This window comes from Periplaneta americana, chromosome 1 (genome assembly GCF_040183065.1).
Source record: "Periplaneta americana isolate PAMFEO1 chromosome 1, P.americana_PAMFEO1_priV1, whole genome shotgun sequence".
Lineage (NCBI taxonomy): Eukaryota > Metazoa > Arthropoda > Insecta > Blattodea > Blattidae > Periplaneta > Periplaneta americana.
In genome coordinates, this window is record NC_091117.1 from 21,643,511 (window position 1) to 21,650,840 (window position 7,330).

The window sequence follows — 7,330 nt, forward strand, 5'->3', positions numbered from 1 at the left end:
TATTAGTGCATTCAAAACATCATCGTTGTACTGCATAAATCTTGCACTTGACTAACAGAGTGATTTATTTAAGAATATAGTCGCAAATTTTACTACCACCATTTCGATTGTCTTCTGTTTGACACGGCTCGGTACGGCCCGGTGACTAGTGGCCAGCGAGTAACGTCGACTATCGACATTGCTCTGCCGTGGGTATTATCCAGTTGTTCCTAAAAAACAAACACAAAACTAGGGATTCCAACACTTTGTCTGTAAAACCTAGTACTTCGCAGTGCCTCATTTCTATACATTTGAACTAATTTCTCAGAATCTGGGATGGTCAGGCGCGCGGGTCATTTAACTCTGTTACAAATTGAAAGTAGACTTTAGCGAGGGGTTTGGTGGGGTGTCAGGTAAATCAAAATACCATTATGTGTGCTACAGAAAAAAAATCATAAATTTTTGCAGACACAAGTTGTATTTGCTAACTATACAATGAGGTGGAAATGGCAAATCGGCTTTCCAGGTTGCATCCTCCCACTTCAACTGGCCAATTAATTTGTGAATTTAATGCATTAATAAATAGTGATTTTAGATGACATATTTTATTAATATTGCATATTTAATTACATATTTCCCCGATATTTACTACATTTTTATGTACATATTTAGCACTTTCATACTACATAAAAATCGGGGGCCTAGTAATAGTAATAATAGTAGTAGTAGTAGTAGTAATAATAATAATACTTACTTACTTACAAATGGCTTTTAAGGAACCCGAAGGTTCATTGCCGCCCTCACATAAGCCCGCCAGCGGTCCCTATCCTGAGCAAGATTAATCCAGTCTCTATCATCATACCCCACCTCCCTCAAATCCATTTTAATATTATCCTCCCATCTACGTCTCGGCCTCCCTAAAGGTCTTTTTCCCTCCGGTCTCCCAACTAACACTCTATATGCATTTCTGGATTCGCCCATACGTGCTACATGCCCTGCCCATCTCAAACGTCTGGATTTAATGTTCCTAATTATGTCAGGTGAAGTATACAATGCGTGCAGTTCTGTGTTGTGTAACTTTCTCCATTCTCCTGTAACTTCATCCCGCTTAGCCCCAAATATTTTCCTAAGCACCTTATTCTCAAACACCCTGAACCTATGTTCCTCTCTCAGAGTGAGAGTCCAAGTTTCACAACCATACAGAAGAACCGGTAATATAACTGTTTTATAAATTCTAACTTTCAGATTTTTGGACAGCAGACTGGATGATAAGAGCTTCTCAACCGAATAATAACACGCATTTCCCATATTTATTCTGCGTTTAATTTCCTCCCGAGTGTCATTTATATTTGTTACTGTTGCTCCAAGATATTTGAATTTTTCCACCTCTTCGAAGGATAAATCTCCAATTTTTATATTTCCATTTCGTACAATATTCTGGTCACGAGACATAATCATATACTTTGTCTTTTCGGGATTTACTTCCAAACCGATCGCTCTACTTGCTTCAAATAAAATTTCCGTGTTTTCCCTAATCGTTTGTGTATTTTCTCCTAATATATTCACGTCATCCGCATAGTAATAATAATAATAATAATAATAATAATAATAATAATAATAATAATAATAACAATAATAATAATAAAACAATCATAATAACAATATGGGACTTATTGTAATATAAATGACTATGTACAAGATAACTCTACATGTAAATATGTTTCCAATCTTTGGTGAGAAAACATTAGTTTTTATTGTAACCGTTTCACTAAGCTGAACTGTATCACCCAGATGCTTCTTAACTTTCAGTACTACATGAACCTGAACACTTGTCTGTCTGTGTTCACGTTTGCACACTCAATAATCCATTACACTCTCGCAACAGACACACAGAAGAATCTCTTCACCAAGAGGTGTGCCGTCGATGCTCGTAGCCATGATGATGGTGATATCCGTCCCCATGGTGATGGTAATCATGGTGGTTGTAGTAATGGTAATGATGGTGATTTGGCTTGTGCTTCGGTTTCACCATTAACACATGATGATGATGCACATGTTTGATTCGTTGAGGGATGTGGATTATGATGCGCCTGCTGCATATGTGAACCAAATAACACTAGCGTTAGATGTATGGCATAACCATCAAGTCATATTTTACGACATACAATTTATTTTATTTACAGTAAAGATTCTAATAGAAAAAGATGACACTTTAACTTAGGTACATATGAGCCGTTGAGAGCAGAAGTGGTGTGAGTCAAAAATAGGTAATGAGGGTTAAAGTAAACATTCTCTAAAATACAGCGCAAAGTATCAATTAATATTCATTTTATTTAAATTATTAGTTTGTCAGTGGTAGCACGAAGAACATATTAATTGCTACTTTGTGCTGTATTTTAGAGAATTTTTATTTTAAACAGAATTACCCACTTTTTCTAGCACAATAATTAATAACAGATCCCTATTAGAAACAACAACAACCAAATTTCTTGGCTTAAAAATCGACAATTTGTTAAATTGGAAAAATCATATTAAAGAAATTACCCCCAAACTAAATTCAGCTTGTTTTGCTATTAGATCTATGCAAAAGATAGTAAATATCAATACCTTAAAAACAATATACTTTGCATACTTCCACTCCGTAATGAGTTTTGGAATAATATTCTGGGGAAATTCCACAGATAGTAACAATATATTTCTATTACAAAAAAAGAGTAATTAGAATAATAGTAGGTGCCAAATTTAGGGAATCGTGTAGGGATATTTTCAAAAAGCTACAAATAATGCCCATGGCTTGTCAGTATATCTTTTCATTAATAATCTTCCTCGTATGTAATCGTGAAAACTTTGTAGCTAATTCAACAGTTCATAGCATGAATACACGTCAAAAAATGACTTTCATACTCCATCGGCAAGTCTATCATGCTATCAAAAACGAGTGCGTTATATGGCAGTAAAAATTTTTAATAGCCTCCCTTTCGATATAAAAAATGAAACTCAAAACATAAAATTATTTAGGGCCAAATTAAAGAAGTACCTAATTTCTCACGCCTTCTATTCTGTAAGTGAATTCATGACATTCAATAACACTTCATGAAATTGATACTAAAACTTTGTGTTGTACTAGTAGACTATATTGTAAATCTCGTCTATATATATTTCATCTAGACTGTGACTATAAATTAAGATGTTATAATAGTATTAAGCTTTTTGTCTTGTTCCATATTCTAGCTGTAAGCAATGTATGAATACCATGGAATGTTAATAAATACAATACAATGACTTACACCACTTCTGCTCTGAACGGCTCATATTTTGCCTCTTCAGATTTTGTAAAGGCATTGACATGTTAAATAGACATTTTAATATTTTAAATGCTTTAAATAGAAAAACATCCGCAAACTCTTATTAGAAAATTTAAGGTTATTGTGTCTTATAATTTTAGTTTTAATTTGTAAAATACCATCTTTTTAAGATTGACGATAGTTTCATTATTTGTTCATATTTCGACTGAAAGTAAATGTTATTGCCGATGACCTTGCATTCAACACTCAAGACATACGGTACCAATATACAACAGAGTAACAAACGACTACTTCAGCGCACATACAGGAAAAAGTAGGTTAAATAATGACTGTCTATTCTCTTTTCTAAAAAAGTTGGACTCACAAAACACTTTTTTCTGGAAAACCATGAGTTATAGATATACATAATTTGACTTTTTTCTTCAGTAATTTATACTCTACCACCAGTATTTTTAAGCAGTTTATAAAGCAGGGATTGATAACAAATTGCATGAATTGTAGAAAATATAAATGAAACTGGATATAACATGCACTGCTTTAAAGTTCTGAGGGGCAAAGAAATATTCAGGACAGAATTAACTGAATTTTTCGATATTCATAACTTCTACTTAAGTGACGATCTGTTTATGCTGTAAATTGAATTGATCTATTTGCTATGTATTAATAATAAGACGTTCTATATTTTGTGCTAAAAGTTACAGTGCTGAAGTAAGGTCTATGGACTATTATAAATAAAATTAAAAAACCAAGCCCACTAAAATCATGCCAAATTGCAAGGTAATGTTTTCAGCGTCAATTTAATTATTGAGTGCACAGATTTAAATAAGTACTATACAGGGTGATTAAAAAGTTCAGCGACATAGACAAGCTCTGTTATTAGTGCAGATAGCCAAAAATTGAAAGAGAGGAAAGTTGTTGGAAATAATACATTGTTTTCAATCTAATGTGCTTGAATTTTGAACGTAGAATACACAGTTGAGACTACATTCTAGTACGACACAACCGCCAGTCCCAATGCTAGCAGACTAGTGTTTTTTTTTCGCTAGTTCTATCGAATTTTATAAAAATATTATTTCACAGAGAAAATAGTCGAAATGCAGATATTAGCGGTTATTTAATTCCTCACACTGCAAAGAAACATTTCTTTATATTGATAGCATAAGAATTCAGGGGAAATTCATTCTTGCCTGGCGGTTTTCCCTGGACTTGTATTGGCAACACTGCTAATTATCGTCTTCATGTAGTTATTTACCCGATTACGGTAGAAATGGCTGAAAAGTAATTCATTTTGCAGCATTGATACTGGCGCTTGTGTCGTACTAGTGTACAGTCTCAGTAATGTATTTTGCATTGAAAATTCAAGAACATTAGATTGAAAACTATATATTTCCAACAACTTTCCCCTCTTTACATTTTTCGCTATCTGCACTAATAAAGAAGTTGGACTATGTCGTCGGACTTTTGAATCATCCTGTATATAATGAACTCTATTTTTTCTCCCATTTCTGCAACTTATTAAGTGGTTTTTGGGATTAGCTTTTCTCTTCTATGTTCGCTGTACATTTTTCGCTATCTGCACTAATAAAGAAGTTGGACTATGTCGTCGGACTTTTGAATCACCCTGTATATAATGAACTGTATTTTTTTCTCCCATTTCAGCAACTTAGTGGTTTTTGGTATTAGCTTTTCTCTTCTATGTTCGCTGTACATTTTCCGCTATCTGCACTAATAAAGAAGTTGGACTATGTCGTCGGACTTTTGAATCACCCTGTATATAATGAACTCTATTTTTTTCTCCCATTTCTGCAACTTGTTAAGTGGTTTTTGGGATTAGCTTTTCTCTTTTATGTTCGCTGTCATTGTTAGTGTTAATAAGTTATCTTAAAACAGTGTGAAGTGGCACCTATGTTAATAGACACGTGAATATGAGAAAGTTTGTGCATAGTTTTTTTATTTCTTATTTAATTTTTTTAACTAGCTAGTGGAAGTTTTTTAACTAATGAGCACTGTAGATAATACTCGAGGGCATATACGTTTTCTTCTCTAAGGAGCAAAAACAATGGATCAACGACCCGGTTTTGCATTTCAGAACGAGGTCTCATAAGACGACCGAAGCTAATTAAAATGTCAAACTACGATATCTAGCAAGTTGCCCACACAATTTCAGAGTTTTACAATCCATTGTCTGGTAGGTAGACGTTCATCTATATTCCTGTGTGTACTCTACATCTCCTTCCAGACAGAATTATCCATTGTTCATGCCTTTGTGAGTGTAATTTCTGGAGGGGATGCTTGAAAAGTTATAAAAGTAAAACTAGATCGACTATTTCGCTCGTGCTATTCATAAAACAGTGTAAGAATCCGTCAATAAATCAGACCCAGCTACCACTGCAATATTATGGTTTTTAAGTATCTATATATATAATTTGAACTGGTAATAGAAATTACGGCAAACGGCTGAACGGATTTTAATAAATGGCCCCTCATTTTGAAGGTTGGAACCTAAAGTTTTTTCGGAAAAATAGTAGTTTTCAGTGAAATGTCAATTTTCCTACATAATTTTCCTATTTTCCAAAATCCATCTGTCGTCAGTTTTGAGAACTAGCTAATTGCATTCAGGAGAAGCGAAGCGAGCATCAAGTCGGCCGTGTTGCATTTCAGAATAAAACAAAACACACACTACAGTAAACAATATTACACGAAGGCCATGATCTGCAAGAATGCTGACATATTTAGAGCTCAAATTAAATTGGTTATTAAAAACTTAACTTATTAAAAATAATTTACAGGTTCGATTCTGTGGTGTGTAATTTTCTGGGTACAGCTGTCTGTGTATTGGATATTAAAAACTACAAAACTTGAGGTGGTTTGATGACATTACTATTAGAAATGAAATATTGTAGTTAATGCCGTGATGTGACTATTTTTCATTAATTATACATATTAATGCTATATTGATGATATGAAAGTGAAACGTTTTGGGGTTATATAAGTAGCTGTAGAGAATAACCTAAATTAGATTTTGATTTCTATATTTTAGTGAATGGCGGCTATATAGTATATATAGTACAGTGACATCACTTTATTTTTACCAACATTTTTAACATTAACCAGGCTATACTCGGAAACACTGTTGCCCCCTTCCATTACAGGAGTTTGATGTTACTAGTGCAATATGTAAACAAATCATTTTACTAGGTATAGGAGGAGAGAAAAGTAGTGTATCCATTTATGTTGTAGGGAAATACGATATTACGATTTTCAGTTTGATCATCACTTTTACGTAATTTATCAAAATACAGTAGAGTAGTAACATTTTTTTTTTCAAAAACTCAACTTTTCAGGCGGCTATGTTCGTTACGTAATGTCTACTTTATTTAGCATATTAATTATTGATGTTAACATACAATATAGAGATGCATTTAAATTGACGGGGTCATAAGTAAAGGGCTGTAAGTGTACTTAAGTTACTTTTGAGAAAATGGGGTTTAAATATTTAAGCTTTCGTAAAATCGGTGAGATTTTTATTTAAATTTTAATGTGTGATGCGATTAAAATATCCCTTTGCCACTAAAATTTTAGATACTTTTGCTTACACTGGATGCACTTAACTCATGTTATTACAAATGTCACTAGCATTCCTTTACTTCTAGCCACCTCAATTCAAAATAAGCTAATCTGAATTTTTAAACAAGTTGCTGAAAATGGTTGCCGTTCATTACAATGCAGGCTTCAATTCAGTACACATATTATTAAAAACATTTTGAAGCATATTCTCTGAAATTGAATTTATCGTTTCTTGAATATAATTTTTTGGTACGATATTATTAATATAGGTTCTTTCTTCTATAGAAAACGCAATAATATTTCTGAAACACACTATACACTGCAGTGTTTACTTCACTGCTTGAAGACTTCGAATGCAACAGCGGCCGTAAGTTTGTGTGTCTGACGGGAGCAAGGACATTAGTGAAGGGGTGAGAGTGAAGTACATTCAGAAATGCAGGTACAATAAAAATGCAAGTAAAATTAAAATGATGTCCCTG